The following is an 18,513-nucleotide window of genomic DNA, read 5'->3' as shown; positions in this document are numbered from 1 at the left end:
AAATTTCTTGTTGGAGACAAAACTAAAAGATCACTTTATTACTGGTCTTCTATCACCACCTAGTGGTAACACATAGCAACTGCCACAGAAATTCACAGACCCAGGCTCACACATGTAGACAAATAAAATAAAATACAATGAAATAAAATAAATCGAAGGAGGCATTTGTGTGCTCAGGAATGCTGAGTTATTGCTCTCTCACAAACTGCATGCACATTAAAGGCTTAGCAAAATGCAAACGTCCCACTGGGCTCTTAACTAGCCCCATATGTTGATGATTTAAATACTTCCCTGCACAATGAAAGAAACTTTTATTTTAAAAAAAGAAGAAAAGGAAAGAAATCCTGATTGTTTAGAGTAGGGACTTCTCAAGGTAAGGTTCCCAGACTTCCTGAACCAGGATCTCTAGTTTTGGGGCTCAGCCCTGTGTTTATTCTCCCCACCCCGTGGAATCCACTGATTTAGAGCAGTGGTCCTCAACCAGGGGCGATTCTGCCTCCTAGTGGACATTTGGGGATGTCTGGAGACATTTCGGTTGTCACAAGAGGCATGAGTTGGGGGCCGGAGGCCAGGACACAGGACGTCCTCCTGGGACAAAGAATCATCTGACTCCAAATGTCAATAGTGCCAGGTTGAGAAAGCCCACCGATAGTACGGAATTTCCTCCATGCCCCAGCCACTGCCCCACCCTACTTTCTTACCTCTGCCAACTTTACTTATCCACCTGATGTTCATCCGTGTGCTCGACCCTGATAGGCAAGGAAGATATTCAAAATGTATAACCACTGTGTGAGCATTAACCCACCCTCGTGGGGCCCTGACTAACTGTACGAGCCCCTGCTTCTCCGTTCATCAGTCCTGCCTGCGGGTATTTGCCTTTTTAACCTTTGCTTAATCGTAAGTATGTTTCAGATTTATAATTTAGAAGAACCAGGGGGATTCCCTTTTGGTGCAGTGGTTGAGAATCCTCCTGCCAATGCAGGGGACACGGGTTTGAGCCCTGATCTGGGAAGATCCCACTTGCCACGGAGCAACTAAGCCCGTGCGCCACAACTACTGAGCCTGCGCTCTAGAGCCCGCGAGCCACAACTACTGAAGCCCGCGTGCCTAGAGCCCATGCTCCGCAACAAGAGAAGCCACTGCAATGAAAAGCCTGCGCACCGCAATGAAGACCCAACGCAGCCATAAATAAATAAAGTTTAAAAAAATAACATAAAAGAACCAGGGGCACAGCATAACCACAGTTGAGGGGAACACATGTACATGATGGGGAGGAAGCCAAGACGGTGAGAAATGTTCTCATATTGAGGTATGGGGAAGTCATTCTGGCTTACACATGATTTAATTTACCACCAGCCATTCTCAAAACAATATCTACTGATAGCTGCCAGCTGCAACCTTATCGTCTCAAGGTCTCCCCTGGTAACTAGGCAACCATTTCAGACCCCAGCCAATCCTTGTTTCACAAGCACACATTTTTCTTGCCAGATCCGATGATAATTCTGGACAAACAACTTGTAACATTGTGGGTTTTGCCTTTATAAGGCCCCCCCATTTTGTAGTCCAGTGGAATACAAGTCAAGTGCTTCCTGAATTTGTATCTCCTGGGCTATAGTCTTCAGTTTGGCTCAAATAAAACTCTTTTCTATTCCTACTATAGACTGTGTGTGTGTGTGTGTGTGTGTGTGTGGCCTGCGGGCATGCGGGATCTTAATTTCCCGAGCAGGGATCGAACCCGTGGCCCCTGCAGTGGAAGCCCGGAGTCCTAACCACTGGACCGCCAGGAAAGTCCCTTCAGTTCTTTTCTGTTTGTTTGTTCCCTGGACAATGGTAACATCCACACCTGTGCACACTCAGCATCGCCCCTTAATGAGACTGGAGAAGATGCCTCTGTTTTCCTTACCTGTTAAATGCCAGTAATGATGGTAACCTCCTGCTAGAAAACAAAAGTGAGCAAGATGACTTACAATTGTGATCAATGCTCTGAAGGCTAGACAACGATTGGGTGAGAGAGACAGCGCGTGCCTGGCAAGGTTACTCTGCTTGGGGTGTCCACGGAAGGCTTCTCGGAGGAGGTGACATTTGACATGAGGCTTGAGTGATGTAAGGGAATCAGGTCTGTGAGAACCTGGGGTAAGAACCTGAGTCACGAAAGAGTGACCCCAGCCCTAGTGAAGGAATAAATTCTGATGGGTCTAATCCAGTCATGGAGGCCCCCATCTCCTTGCTAAGGATTGGATTGGGGTGGTTACCATGACCCAGATCTGGCCAACGGGACAGGAGATTGTGTCTGCTGAGAGAGGTGTTCAGAGGAAGTTTTCCTTACTCCTGAAATGGCTTCCTTTAGACTCTGGATGTTTCTGTGGCTGGAGAGGGTCCTTGAAACCACAGCTGCCATCGTGCAACCACCCTGAGCGGGTGGCTCCCTCTGAGGTCCGTGAGTTGCCTGCGGTTCACGGAAAAGACCACGTTTTCCTCAGACCCCTGCAGTCTGCTGCTTCTGGGGTTTCTGCTAGAAAGAACGAGGCAGAGAGGGAGAGAGAGAGGGTGGAGACAGAGAGAGCAAGATACACGCAGAGAGGAGAGAGGCAGACATGGAGAAAAACATAAATGGGAAGAAAAAGAAAGTTCATTTTTTTGTTTTTGTTTTGGTCTATTTTCCCTTAAGGGGGAGTGGAGGGAAACAAATAGAGGCCAGAGGAAAATAATTTGAAGAAAGGGAAAGGGCAGAGCAGGGCAGGTGAGATTGAAATGCTAAGCTGAGCCCTCCCCCCATTACACACACACACACACACACACACACACACACACACACACACGCATTGAGGCATCCCATGCCATGTCTGTGTATTATACGGACATAAAAAATGAACAAGAGTATATCACAGCGTACCAAATTTTACTTATGCAGATGTGGGACCACCACTAGCAGGGATCCCTTGCTACATTGGAAAAACAAAAGGACCTTTCCACAGCCCAGCCCCCGCCTCGGGAATGCAGTGCCTTTGTTTGTTTGCATTTACTTATCCATTTATCTCATAAATATTTATTTTATTTTTAAAATTGGTGTCCAGGGACTTCCTTGGCAGTCCAGTGGTTAAGACTCTGTGCTTCCAATGCAGGGGGCACAGGTTCCATCCCTGATTGTGGAACTAAGATCCCACATGCAGTACGGTGTGGGGAAAAAAAAAAATTTTCGTGTCCAGTTTGGTTTTATCTGAGTAATTGTGTGTGTGTGTGTGTGTGTGTGTGTGTGAACTCTCTTAGCAAATCTCAAGTATATGACACAATATTAACTACGGTCACCATGCTGTACATTACTGTACGTTAGAGCCCCAGAGCTTATTCACCTTGTAACTGAAGGCTTCTACACCTCGGCCAGCATCTCCCATTCCCCCGACCCCCACCTCAGCCCCTGGCAACCACCTTTCTACTCTTTCCATGAGTTCGATTTCTTTTTTTTTTTTTTAAATAAGATTCCACATATGTATAAGTGAGATCATACAGCATTTGTCTTTTCTGTCTGGCTAACTTCACTTAGCGTAACACCCTGACGTTTCATCCATGTTGTCACAAATTGCAGGACTTTCTTCTCAGGGCTGAATAATATCCCATTGTATGCTTTATGTTTAATTATTTAAATAAGTATACTTTAAGCCACTGGCACTTTCGGCCTCTGCCGACTAGAACCTGGGATTTCTTTAGCATCTGCAAAAGACTACAGAGCCATTTTATTTTATTTTTGGCCGTGCCAGGCGGCTTGCGGGATCTTAGTTCCCTGACCAGGGACTGAATCCAGGCCCCAGCAGTGAAAGCGTGGAGTCCTCACCACTGGACCGCTAGGAAACTCCCAAAGCCATTTTATTTTCCATCCTTTTGTAAAGACTATAAGTTTTCATTTTAATAGCAGCAAAAACATACATGACATACTTCTTAGGGCAACTGGAGGTTTGAGCCTTTGCTCAGCCCTTCCTTTTCCAGCCATGCTGGTCTGGCATCCACCTCTGCTATGGACTCAATGTGTTTGTGTCCCCCAAATTCATATGCTGAATCCTAACCGTCAGTGTGGTGGTGTCAGGAGGTGGAGCCTTTGGTGAGTGATTAGGTCACAAGGGTGGAGCCCTCATGATGGGATTAGTGCCCCTGAGAGCTCCCTCTGGAGGACACAGAAAGAAGATGGCCATTTATGATCTAGGAAGTCGGTTCCTCACCAGACGCGGAATCTGCTGGCACCTTGATCTTGGACTTCCAGCCTCCGGAACTGTGAGAAATAAACGTCTGTTGTTCATGAACCACCTAATCTATGGGTATTCTGTTATAATGGCCCGAAGGGACTAAGACAACGCCTCTACCCTCTTCAGGTCATAGAAGCTCCCTCCCACCTGGGTGAGGCGAGAGGCTGTTGCCATGGAAACCAAGGCTGGCAGCCCAGGAGGAGGGGTCGGGGAAGGGACAGAAGGAGCCCCAGAGACTGAGATTTCCCGGGCTTTGCAGACTTTGTGCGATCCCAATCACAACCTATCCACGCAGGAGGTGCGCAAGGTATGAATACAAAATAGAGAAACTCTGCAAGCGGCTTTGCCTCTCCAAGCCCCAGCTTCCTCTTCTAGAGCACAAACTACAAGCATTCCTTGATCATGAGGTTGGTGTGAGCATAAAACAAATCATCTTATACAGTGCTCAGCACCAGATCTGACTCTTTTTAGCCTGTGTTCCTCCAAGTGGAGCCCAGAGACCACGTGCCTCAAGGCACTTGGCTGGAGGGGGGCTGTTGTTAAAAATGGAGAATCCTGGGGTCCCTAAAACTAAGGAGGCAAAAGCTTTTCCTCTTCACTTGTTTAAATGTTTTAAGAAGTTAATTTATTTTATTTATTCATTTTTTTTGGCTGCATTGGGTCTCCATTGCTGTGTGCAGGCTTTCTCTAGTTGCCGGGAGCAGGGGCTACTCATTGCGGTGGCTTCTAGGCGCACGGGCTCAGTAGTTGTGGCACACAGGCTCAGTACTTGTGGCTCGTGGGCTCTAGAGCGCAGGCTCAGTAGCTGTGGTGCATGGGCTTAGTTGCTCTGCAGCATGTGGGATCTTCCCGGACCAGGGCTGGAACCCATGTTCCCTGAATTGGCAGGTGGATTATTAACCACTGCGCCACCAGGGAAGCCCCGTATTCATTTTTAAAATATCACCCTGCTTCATTTTCTTCAGAGCATGTGCCCATATCCAGCATGAGTTTTGAAAATTGGTTCATCTGCTAATGATCTGTCTTCCTGCACTATGGTGTGAGCTCCAATACAGCATAGAGCCTGTCCTGTTCCCCAGGGTACACCCCCACCCCCGATCCTCCCACCTAGAGCGGGTCTTACAGCTTAGCTAAACTTCAGTGTATTCTTTTTTTTTTTCAGTGTCCATAATTAAAGTTTTATTGGAACACAGCCACACCAAGTCATTTCCATATTGTCTGTGCCTGCTTTCCCCTTACAATAGCGAGAGAACTATGGACCACAAAGCCTAAAAAATGTACAACCTGACCCTTTTCAGAAAGTGTTTGCTGATCCCTAAAAACAGAGAATAACAGAGTCAGACATGCTTTACAGGGGGTAATCTGGGAGGACTTCTCCACGGAGGTGAGGTTGAAGTGGCAAAGAGTCAGGAGGCATTTGGGACAGTCTGAATGTGGGTGAACCGATCAAACCAATGTTAAATATCTTGAGTGTAAATTTAACTCCTCTAGGTACCCCATATAGGTGGACTCCTACAGTATTTGTCCTTTTGTGACTGGTTTATTCCATTGCATAATGACCTCAAGGTTCAGTCATGTTGTACATATGTCAAAATCTCCTTCCTTTTTAAGACTGAATAATACCTTATTATATGGATACATTACATTTTGTTTACCCATTTATTAGTCGATGGACACTTGGGTCACTTCCATGGGTCAGCTTTTGTGAATAATGATGCTATGAGTATGGGTGTACAAATCTTCAATGTATTCTTGTTGAAAGGGTGGAAATACCAGAAACTTATTTTGAAAGAGGGCAGATCTATGGGATCCTAAATTCATAGGGAAGAGTCCCTGCCCAAGGTGGTAAGGGAGAGGGACAGAGGGAGCTGGCGAACTGCAGAGTAGCCAGGAGTGAGGTGGTCATGGCTGGGATGGAGACATCAGGTGAGAGAATGCCTCCATCCAAACCTGGACCAGCCAGAAGAATGACAAGTGGGTAGAGGGGCAGTCGGAGGTGCCCCTCCCCCGGTGGAATCAGCTCACATATTCTCAGCTACTTCTGACCTGAGGGACAGGGCAGGGACTACATCTCAAACGAGCCAGGACCAGGCCAGAAACGCAAGAACAAAACTCCCCCTATTCCCGCCCCTTGGTTCAGTGGCTTCTGGTTAAGGCATTGCGCTTTGGCGCCAAGTATTCACCAGTGATTGAGGTCAACTGTCAAAAGAGGGTGCAGATTTATTTCCACATTTATTTCAATCCATTTTTTTTTTCCCCAAAAGAGGGAAATCTGTCCCCAGAGGGGAAACACATAAACTTAGAGAAGAAGGCAGGGGAGCAAATTCCACCCACTGCCTACGTGTCATGGCGCCAACACAGCAGCAGGGCCCAGGAGCAAGAGCTCCCGAGGTTGAATTTACAACCTGGCTCCACTACTTAAGGAACGTGGGCCGTTGCCCAAATGCACTGCTGCCTCTGAACTTCAATTTCCTCAGGGATATTTCTTTCAAAAATTCGTGGAGCCCTTGCTCTGCCAGTCAAGGAGTCCTCAAGGAGCTTATGTTCTAATGAGGAGACAGAGAGTAAACATGATAAAATGAAATATACAGGCTGTTAGTGTTGGACGTTAAGGAGTGTCAGTGCCCCAAGCCAGAGATCACCAGGAAGACACCTATAGATGAATACGTTGGTTATTGTTAAAATGAGGGAAAAAGCACACAATAGGAAACTGTGAGTAAGATGGTGTTAAAAAAACTATTATAGGATTTGGATTTGAGTTGGGGATTTTGAGGAGAGCTTACGGAAGCTGGGCTTTGTTCTAGATTGTGTGCCATCAGGAAGCGAGGTTATTTCTATGACTGAGTTTCTTAATAAATCTTCTGGAGAAGGAGGGTCCGCCAGAGCAAGGCTAAAGTTGTAATTGGTTAAGACGCAGCATCAGCCGGGAGAGAGGACTGTTTGGTCATTTTCGTGGCTTAGATGATGTTCATGTCTTGTCTGTGTTCAGACATGATTACAGAGTGGTTGTGTTCTGTCTTGATCTATAACGATTACTGAGTGGCCTTTTCTGAGGTTGATGTGCCGTGAGAACACTTTTTTTTTTTTTTAAATTGAAGTATAGTTTTGTTTGTTTATTTGTTTTTGTTTTTGCTGTGTTGAGAATAGACTCAGGAGGACAGGATAGAGGTTGGGAAAACAGACTGGGGGTGGAGGGTTCTTGAAATCATTCAGCTAAGAGCTGTTGGTGTCATGGACCAGGGCAGTGACATTGGTCATGGTGAAGAGTTGTTGAATTTTTAGATATATTTTTAGATGAGGATTGGACCTGATTTTTCTGATGGACTGGCTATGGGATGTGAGAGAAGGAATTGAAGATGGATCCCAGGTTCTAGGGGCAACTGGAGAAATGAGATACCATTATAGGAACATTGCAGGAGTTGTTGGTTCAGTGGGTGAGGGTGGACATCAGTGGCTTAGTTTTTTTTTTTTTTCGGTACGCGGGCTTCTCACTGTTGTGGCCTCTCCCGTTGCGGAGCACAGGCTCCGGACGCGCAGGCTCAGCGGCCATGGATCACGGGCCCAGCCGCTCCGCGGCATGTGGGATCCTCCCGGACTGGGGCACAAACCCGTGTCCTCTGCATCGGCAGGCGGACTCTCAACTACTGCGCCACCAGGGAAGTCCAGTGGCTTAGATTTGAATTTATTATTTATTTATTTATAAATTTATTTATTTAATTTATTTATTCTCAACCACTGTGCCACCAGGGAAGCCCGGGATTTATTTATTTATTTTTCTTTTTTGGCTGCACCCTGTGGCTTGTGGGATCTCAGTTCCCCGACCAGGGATCGAATCCGGGCCCTCAGCAGTGAGAGCACGGAGTCCTAACCACTGGACCACTAGGGAATTCCCTGGATTTGTTATTTTGAGACCCCTGTTAGATGCTCAAGTGAAGATGTAAAAAATGCAGATAGAGGGCTCCCCTGGTGTTGCAGTGGTTAAGAATCCACCTGCCAATGCAGGGGACACAGATTTGAGCCCTGGTCTGGGAAGATCCCACATGCTGCCAAGCAACTAAGCCCGTGCGCCACAACTACTGAGCCCGCATGCCACAACTACTGAGCCCTCTTGCCTAGAGCCTGCGCTCGGCAACAAGAGAAGCCACCGCAATGAGAAGCACACACACTGCAATGAAGAGTAGCCCCCGCTCACCGCAACTAGAGAAAGCCCGCGCGCAGCAACGCAGACCCAATGCAGCCAAAAATAAATAAGTTTTAAGTATAAGTATGTGTCAATATTGCATGAGACATACACTGAAAAAAATTACTTTTTGTGGGGAGAACAAATTTCTTGTACATAAAAATTCCAAATAATTTATGTAGATACTCCACCCCCAAGGAGGTGGAGCATAGCTCTTTACTTTTTAAGAGCAGGTGACTTCCTTTGAAAGAGTATAATATGGAAAGGGAGAAAAAAAGAATAACTTTACAGTAGAGAAACCTGACACACCTCATCCTGGTAGTAACCAAGGTTACCAAGAGTAAACTTGATCACAGTATGTACTCATGATACGGTGTGATAAAAGTGGTACTTTTCCTCTGATCTTCTTCCACAAAACCAATAACCCTAGTCTAATCATGAGAAAAATATCAGACAGCCCTAAATGAAGAATATTCTACAAAATACCTGACCAGTCCTGAAAACTGTCGAGATCATCAAATACAAGGAGAGTTTGAGAAACTGTCACAGCCGAGAGGAGCCCAAGGAAACATGATGACAAAAGGCAGGGACTTCCCTGGTGGTCCAGTGGTTAAGACTCCACGCTCCCAATGTAGGGGGCAAGGGTTCGATTCCTGGTCGGGGAACTAAGATCCTACATGCCGTGTGGCGTGGCAAAAAAAAAAAAAAAAAAAAAAAAAAAAAAAAAAAAATGTACTGTAGGGTCCTGGATGGGACCCTAGAAGAGAAAAAGGGCATTAGGTAAAAACAAAGGAAATCTGCATAAAGCATGGACTTTTGTTGATAATATTGGTTCATTAATTGTGATAAGCCATATTAATGTAAGATGCTAATCAGAGGGAAACCAGGTGCAGCCTCTATGGGAGCTCTGTCTACTGTCTTTGCAGCTTTCCTCCAAAGTGAAATCTATCTTAAAATTAAAAGTTTATTCAAAATTAGTAGTTGTTTATCTGAAATTCATATTTAACTGGGCACCCCGTATTTTCACAACTCTATTCTGAGTTATCTAACCCAGTTATGCATTTTGGAGCCATCAGTGTGCTTGTGATCAAAGCCAGGAGCCTGCATGTGGGTCACCAAGGGAGTGAGTGTGATTAAAGGATACAGTGTCAGATGTCGGTGGGAATGAAAACGGGTGCAGCCACTGTGGAAGACAGTATGGAGGGTCCTCAGAAAACTATAGAGCTGCCATAGGACCCAGCAATCCCAGTCTGGGGCATATATCCAGACAAAAGTATAGTTCAAAAAGATACATGCATACACCCCTATGTTCATAGCAGCACTAGTCAAAATAGCCAAGACATGGAAACAACCTAAATGTCCATCAACAGATGAATGGATAAAGAAGATGTGGTACATGTATAAAATGGAATATTACTCAGCCATAAAAAAGAATGAAATAATGCCATTTGCAGCAACATGGATGGAACTATGATCATACTAAGTGAAGTAAGTCAGAAAGAGAAAGACAAATACCATATGATATTGCTTATATGTGGAATCTGAAAAAAATAGTACAAATGAACTTATCTGTGAAACAGACTCGCGGTCATAGAGGACAGACTTGTGGTTGCCAAGGGGGAGGAGAGCGGGCGAGGGATGGACTGGGAGTTGGGGATTAGCAGTTGCAAACTATTATATATGGGATGGATAAACAACAAGGTCCTACTGTATAGCACAGGGAACTATAGTCAACATCCTGGGATAAACCATAATGGAAGAAAACATGAAAAATAATATATATATATATGTATAACTGAATCACTTTGCTGTACAGCAGAAATTAACCCAACATTGTAAATCAACTATACTTCAATAAAATAAATTTTTTAAAAATTGAAAAAAAAAATAGTGCCAGGAGGTGGAAACACAGCTAGAGGAGGTGTTAGGTGTTTGAGCAAAGTGTTTAAGGGCGTCCATTCACTGCTGTGTGACTCACTCTCTCTAAGCCTCAGTTTCCTCACCTGTAACATGCAGTTTAGAATTGTGCCTGCCTTTTGGGCTCCTCTGGAGGAGAAAAGGAGATGACCTTGATAAAACATTTAGCATCCCATCCGGTGCACAAAACCCAAACAATGAAATTTAACGTTTACCCTCGTTTATCAACCCAATCTTCTTTACGGATACGCCTCTACATATGCACATACATACATGTACTTAGGTAATATGAAATTTTAAACATTTATTTTAAACATTTTACTAGTCCTATTTAATTTATCTATTTTTGGCTGCATTTTTGGTCTTTGTTGCTGCATGCAGGCTTTCTCTAGTTGCGGCGAGGAGGGGCTACTCTTTGTTGTGGAACATAGGCTCTAGGCACCCGGGCTTCAGTAGTTGTGGCATGCGGGCTCTAGAGCACAGGCTCAGTAGTTGTGGAGCACGGGCTTAGTTGTTCCGCGACATGTGGGATCTTCCCAGACCAGGGATCGAACCCATGTCCCTTGCATTGGCAGGCAGATTCTTAACCGCTGCACCAACAGGGAAGTACTGAAATAGATGTTTATGTTTTCAAAAACAGGGTACACATTAGGTAACGTGAAATGTTTCACTCCTGTTGACTACATTAGGGAAATTGATTCCAGAAGCATTCCATTGTGCATTTATTGTGTGCCAGACACCATGATTAACACTTCCAAATAAATAAAGCCTGCAGATTATAAAATTCAATGTTGTCAGTTCCCAAAATTTGGATGAAAACTGGTGGAGGATTGAATCCAGGGATAATTTGCTAAACAGGTGGGCATTCAGACAAATGAATGATTTTAAACAGATGTCTGCAGAATACTGTCCGCATTGTCTTGTGTCTTAGAGAAACCTTCCCTATTCTTAATTACACCGGTATGTATATCATTCTTGGAATCCAGCCTGGCCTTTAGCTCAGTGGAAAATTCCGCTGGTGATTTATGAGCTGTTTCATCTGGCCATTGGAGAGTCAGTAAACATCCTCGCTGCTTTTCCTCACTGAGTACACACTCTCTGTGCTTTTATTCTTTTCACGTTGTCTCTCAGTAATATCCCTCCAATTGTTTCTCCATTTCCACCGCCCCTGGCCTAACCACACCCCCTACATATATTCCCTGGGTAATTCTTGTAGCAACCTCCACCTCTCCCTCTTGTGTCCCAGGCTGGCCCATGTCAGTAAATGTTGTCGTGATCCACCAGGTTGCTCGAAATGAAAACCCAGAAGTGATGCCTTATTTATCCTCTTCTTTGGAACCCCTGCATCCAATCCATCTGCAGATCCCACTGAATCAACTTCATCTTCTCCCACTGTCTACGTATGTCTCAAAGATATATTGTGTACAGAAAAAAAAATTAACCAAAAAAAAAAAAGGAAAAGACTATTGTGTACATATTTCTCTCCTCTAGACCAGATCACCATCAACTTAGGCCTGTGGATTAGTCTGGGTTCTCCAGAGAGACAGAACCAACAGGAATGATAAATAATTATAAAAATGTAAATTTATGGGAATTCCCTGGCGGTCCAGTGGTTAGGACTCGGCTGGGGCCCCGGGTTCGATCCCTGGTCGGGGAACTAAGATCCCGCAAGCTGCAGGGTGCGGTTGAAAAAAAAAAGTAAATTTATATTATAATATAAATATTATAATATAGGTATATAGTTCTATGTAATATGTCATAGATAATATATTTCTGTGTAATATATTATAAAATATAATGTATCTTATATTACAATATGTTGTAGATGTGATTAAATAATCAATTGACTTAAAGCCAGTTACCCTCCACCATGTGGGTGGATCTCATCTAATCGGTTGAAGGACTTTTATTCTGCATTATCATGTTTATAAAATTACATTGGTAATGAAGCAAAGGGGGCAAAATGTTAATAAGTAGCCAATTTGGGTAAAGGTGTGTAGGAATTTTTTGTTCTGCTTTTGCGACTTTTCTGTAAGTTTGAAATTATGTTAAAATTTTAAAGTTATATAAATTGTATTGACAACTTGCAAAAAAAAATAATGAGAGTGCAAGATTGGTCAGCCCCTCCCTCCTGGCTTCCAACTTAGGGAAAAGCAGGTTTATAAGATAATCTAGGGATAATAATTTTGCAAAAACAATTACCATTGCTTGGGTGTGGAAATGGGCACCTGCACACTCTTATTCCATTTTTTAGGATATTGATGGATATGCTGCCTGGAATCAGGCCTGGCATTTAGCTCAATGGAAATTCCGTGGAATTCTGGGGAGCTGAGTGTCCATCAGCCACTGGACCTTGTGTGAAAATTCTAATGGCTTCTTCTTCCTGGCCGGTCACGCTCACTCAGAAGTGCATTTCTTTTTTATTTTTGATCTGTCAGAGGTTTTATTAGAGGGGAAAATGGCAGGTCCGTCTCACAGTAAATAGACATGTAAAAATTCTAAACAGAACGTTGCCACATTTATAACCAATGGTATATAAAAGAGTAACACATCATGAACTAGTTGACTCATCAGGAATGCAAAAAAAAAAAGAGTTTATTAAATCCGTCATCCATTATCGATGAGGACATTTAGGAAACTAGCAATAAATTACAGCAAACACAGAACAGTGAATATTGAAAATACTTCTTAGGAGATTGGGAGTAAAATAATGATGCTTCCCTAACTGCTTCTGCTAAATGTTGAACTTGTCCCTCAATCTTGCCAACTTGTCTGATTATTGTATTGTACTGTATTGTATTGTATTGTATTTAGGCCGTGCCACACCGCTTGCAGGATCTCAGTACCCCAACCAGGGACTGAACCTGGGCCACGGCAGTGAAAGCCCAGAATCCTAACCACTAGGCAACCAGGGAACTCCGTGATCAATTTTAATAATTTTTATGTAGATCTTTTGGGTTCAGAAGTGGATTTCTTTATTTTATTTCTTTATTTATTTAATAAATACTCCGGGTCTTAGTTGCAGATCACGGGCTCCTTAGTTGTGGCATGCGAACTCTTAGTTGAGGCATGCATGTGGGATCTAGTTCCTTGACCAGGGATCGAACGCAGGCCTCCAGGCCCCCTGCATTGGGAGCACAGAGTCTTAACCGCTGTGCCACCAGGGAAGTCCCCAGAAGTGGATTTCTAATTGTTCTCCCTTTATCAACCTCGCTTCACCCCTTATTATCTCCCTCTGCTAAAAAAAACCCCTACTCAGTCCGTTCTCCAAGCCCTCTGCCTTCATCTTGGTCCAGCCCACCATTAAATGCCCCTGGTGACAATGACAAACTCCCAGGAGCCCACCTCCAGCTCCCCCATCTTGCCTATCTCTAATGGTCACCACCGGTCACCACCACCCACCATGTGACTCAAGCCCCACACCTCCTGACTCAGCCCCTTTCCCTAAATCCCCAATCCCAAGTCCTGCTGACTCTTATCCACTCTCTGCAGCTCTCTCCCAAAGCTCCAGTTTTCTTTTCTCCCACACTCGACTGAAATACTGCTCAGGATTTGTAACACATCTCCTCACCTCTTTTCAATCCCCTGACCGATGTTTGCCTGGCATGTGACATGCCCCCACTGATGTTCTCTAGAGATTAAATAAAATGCTAGAGAGTTCCTTGGCGGTCCAGTGGTTAGGACTCGGTGCTTTCTTTGCCAGGGCCCAGGTTCAATCCATGATTGGGGAACTAAGATCCTGCAAGCCATGTGGTGTGGCCAACCGCCCACCCCCCCAAAAACAACCCCAAAACAAAACAAAACAAAAACAAAGCTGGACACACGACATTAAATAATGTTTGAATCAGAAGAAGAAAAAAATTCCCTTTGCAGTATCTTTGGGGCCATCATATCACATAAAGGATAGTGTCTTAGTTTTGTTTGAATATCTTTAACAATATTATTCACCAACATCTCCTTTGAACAAACAGGCAAACAAAAACAGGTCTTAGGCTCAAAACCCTGGCTGGCAATTGCATCTATTAATGTTAAACAACATTCTTTGTGTGTATGTTTCCTTGTATATCTATTTTTATTTTCCACAGTAAGAGAAAATGGTGTTTCCATTCACAGTCATGATTTAAAATTTCCTTTAAAGGGAATTTACAGTTCAGGTATAACAGAGAGCAATTTAAAAGGAAAAAAAGTATTGTCTAATAATACAGCAAAGACACCCATATGGCAAAATTCATGAAGGTGGTACATAAAGGGCTATATATTTGGAAACACTGCTCACCAGTCCATCTGCCACCCGCGTAGCGGAAGTGGCCTCTCTAGAATGTAAATCTGACCGTATCACTCCTCAGGATAAAACATACTTTCCCCAGGGAACCCTCCTACACTGTTGGTGGGAATGTAAATTGGTGCCGCCCCTATGGAAAACAGTATGAAGTTTCCTTAAAAAACTAAAAATAGAGCTACCATAGGATCCTGCAATCCCACTCCTGGGCATATATGTGGATGAAACTATAATTTGAAAAGATACATGCATCCCTGTGTCATTGCAGCGCTATTTACAATAGCCAGGTCATGGAAGCAACTTAAATGCCCATTGACAGACAAATGGATAAAGAAGATGTGGTACGTATATACAATGGAATACTACTCAGCCATAAAAAAGAAGGAAATAATGCCATTTATAGCAACATGGATGGACCTAGAGATTATCATACTAAGTGAAGTAAATCAGAAAGAGAAAGACAAATACCACATGATATCACTTATATGTGGAATCTAAAATATGACACAAATGGACTTATCTATGAAACAGAAACAGACTCACAGACATAGAGATCAGACTTGTTGTTGCCAAGGGGGAGGGGTGTGTGGGAGGGATGGATTGAGAGTTTGGGATTAGCAGATGCAATCTATTATCTATAGGATGGATAAACAACAAGGTCCTACTGTAGAGCACAGGGAACTGTATTCAATACCCTGTGATAAACCATAATGGAAAAGAAAATGAAAAAGAACATTTTATATATATATATATATATACACACACACACACACACACACACACACACACACACACACACACACACATAAAACTGAATCACTTAGCTGTACACCAGAAACTAACACAACATTGCAAATCAACTATACCTCAATTAAAAAAAAAAAAAACCTCCTTTCCCAAACATAACTTATGTTTGCCCTCACATCCTGGTTTCCAAATACCATTCTCCACTCAAGGGGAGCCAGGGCTCCTTGAAGAAATGGCTGATTCCAGAGCTGGGCAAGAAAAGCACAAGATGAGCCTGTAATATCTTGTGTCTGAAAGTAAGGAAAGACTAAAAAAAATAGTCAAAATGACCCAGATGTCAGCTTGAAGGGATTCTCACTATCAAAACTGGAATAATTCCAGGAAAAAATAAATACAAATGATAACTCATAAGCCAAAGTTAGAATCCATAAATCAACACTGAATCAGGGACTTCCCTGGTGGCGCAGTGGTTAAGACTCCACGCTCCCAATGCAGGGTCCCGGGTCAGGGAACTAGATCCCACATGCCTGCCACAGCTAAGAATTCACATGCCACAACTAAGGAGCCCGCGAGCCACAATTAAGGAGTCCGCCTGCCACAACTATGGCCCAGCGCAACCAAGTAAATAATAAAATAAATAAAATTAAAAAAAAAGATAATTGGAGAATATTGGAAACAATTTTAAAAAGACAGTGAATCAATAAATATGGGAGAAAGGAAAGCACAGTGTTGGTGGCTGGTGAGGGTCCACTTCCTGGTTCATTGATGTCCATTTTCTTGCTATAACCTCACATGGCAGAAGGGGTGGAGGAGCTCTCTGGGGCCTCTTTTATAAGGACACTAAATCGATCATGAAGGCTCCACCCTCATGACCTAATCACCTCCCAAAGGCCCTACCTCCTAATACCATCACATTGAGGACTGGGTCTTAACATATGAATTTTGGGGAGACACAAACAGTCTGTAGCATTGACCTGAGACATCACCCCAGTCCACCAGCCACCCAACACCTTCCACATGATGTGACAGAGGTAGCCTATGTATACACATATTATTTATATATTTTGTATATTGTATATCTTATAATTATTGTATAATGTAATATATTGCAGTAAATTATATATATTTATATATATATAAAATATGTTCCTTCCCCCCTCTTTTACACAATGGTAGCAACCCTTCATATCATTATACACCTTGCTTTCACTTCACTGTATATTTTGCTTTTTCAGTTCCTAAAGGACGTCCCGAGAATTTTGCACAGCAGCCTCAAATTCCATCTAATGCTCTCATCAGAATTTATGCACTCATCAGCCCCCTCTTGAAGACTACTGAGTTTGCTTCGAGCTATGGTATAATAAGAACTAGAGTTGGTAAAAATTTAAGTTTTCGTATGACCAGGCAGAGGGATGCCAGCAGGAATGATTCATGTGTTTCAATGTCCCTGGCTGATTACGACTCCCCAGTACTCTGGGTATTTCAAAATATTTACCTGTGTGGGTGTTTGTCATAATCCCTGAATCCTTTCTTGTCTGTCCATTCTGTTTAGGATTGTGGCATAAATTCTGTCTGAGGAAAAGCACTTCAAGTTCATTCCCCACCAGAACCTCTACACAAACTCTCCTCTGTAAACTGCCATCGGAGCTTCCCTGGCAGTCCAGTGGTTAGGACTGTGTGCTTTCACGGCTGGCTCGGGTTCAATCCCTGGTCCGGGAACTAAGATCCTGCAAGGTGCAAGGCCAAAAAAACCCACAAAAAACAAAAAACAAAAAACTGCTACCATCTATTTAGGACCACATTTTAGAGCCAGAATGGCCATGCTTTTGAAAAAAAACAAAAAAACAAAATATAACAAACCCCAATCTGTGAAATGGCCCATAGTCCTTAGAAGAAAACACTGACAGTTTATACAGTTTCATGGAAAAAAAACCAAAAACAGAACAACAGCAACAACAAAACAAACATTTGCTCAAGCAGATGTTCAACCCTTTGTCCCCCATACCATCTTCTTCCCTTCCTGAGGCACCGCGTTACAGTGAATTTCCCCAGTCATCATAAGTTCCACCGGGAGGCACCTGTCCTGAGATTCTGCATTGTGATGAATAACTGCAGAGTCTCAAAATAAACAATCACTTTCTGAAGGCACGGACAAAGACCATCTCCCTTTTACTACCCCCACCCCGATCCTGTAAATAATGTAATTTCAGTCATGAGATGTGGTTGAGTCTTTGGTTTCATTCAAATTATTGTTAGCTTTGTGGGGGTACTTGGGTGATGATGGGGACCAGAAAACATGTGCCCAGCACCTTCTGGAAGAAGGCTGAATGGAACCCTCCCACTTGTGTTTGTTGGGGGTAAAGATGCTTGAAGCTTTTGAAGCCCAGCTTGCCTTCCTTATAGTCAGGGGTGTCTCATAATTACATTCAGGCGCCCACAATGTCCCAGGCACTCAATCATCTTGTGTCGCAGGAAGAATGGGATACGGTTGAATGGTTAGGATAGACAAGGGCTCTGTCACCAGCACCTACAGCAGCTGCTTAATGGCGAACCTAAGATTTCTTTAAGTCAGCAGCAGCTTGCACGCCCAATTTCATGTTTGTCCTTCTGCAAAAACCCCATTCGAGGAGACCTTTTAACGAGCACGAAGGCTGGAGTGACCGTTAACATGGGTCGGGGAGGGATTGCAGGATAACCAACCCTCCCGGCACCCCCCCCACCCCCACCCCACGCCCCGTCACACCATCCCCAAGTCCAGGCTATTCTGATGTTGACTAGATTAACCCTCGGTCCCGTCAAGGGTACTTAACTGGCATTAGCGACTGAAACTGTTGCCATGGAAACTATAGCTGGGGCGGGAGACAGGGGTGATGAAGGTGCAGCCGGAGGCTTGGAGACTGGAATTTTCCAGGCCCTTGCATCATACAATGTGTGGGTGCAAAATCCCAGTCTAGACACAGAGCAGCTGGTCAATACATATCTGTATCTATTATTTGCGAATGAGTGAAAATACGGGGTCTTTGGTGCTTGGTGTCAGAGCTCTCTGAAACCTCACCTTACTTTTCTCAAATGGGTCTAATCATCACTCCTGGCTAATAGGGCTGCTGGGAGGATTAAATTACTCTGGGTCTACCCAGGCCTTACTACCCAGGTGT

Source organism: Stenella coeruleoalba (genome assembly GCF_951394435.1).
Source record: "Stenella coeruleoalba genome assembly, chromosome: 20".
NCBI classification, from domain to species: domain Eukaryota; kingdom Metazoa; phylum Chordata; class Mammalia; order Artiodactyla; family Delphinidae; genus Stenella; species Stenella coeruleoalba.
The sequence above is the reverse complement of the archived record's forward strand: the minus strand, read 5'-3'. Positions refer to the sequence as shown.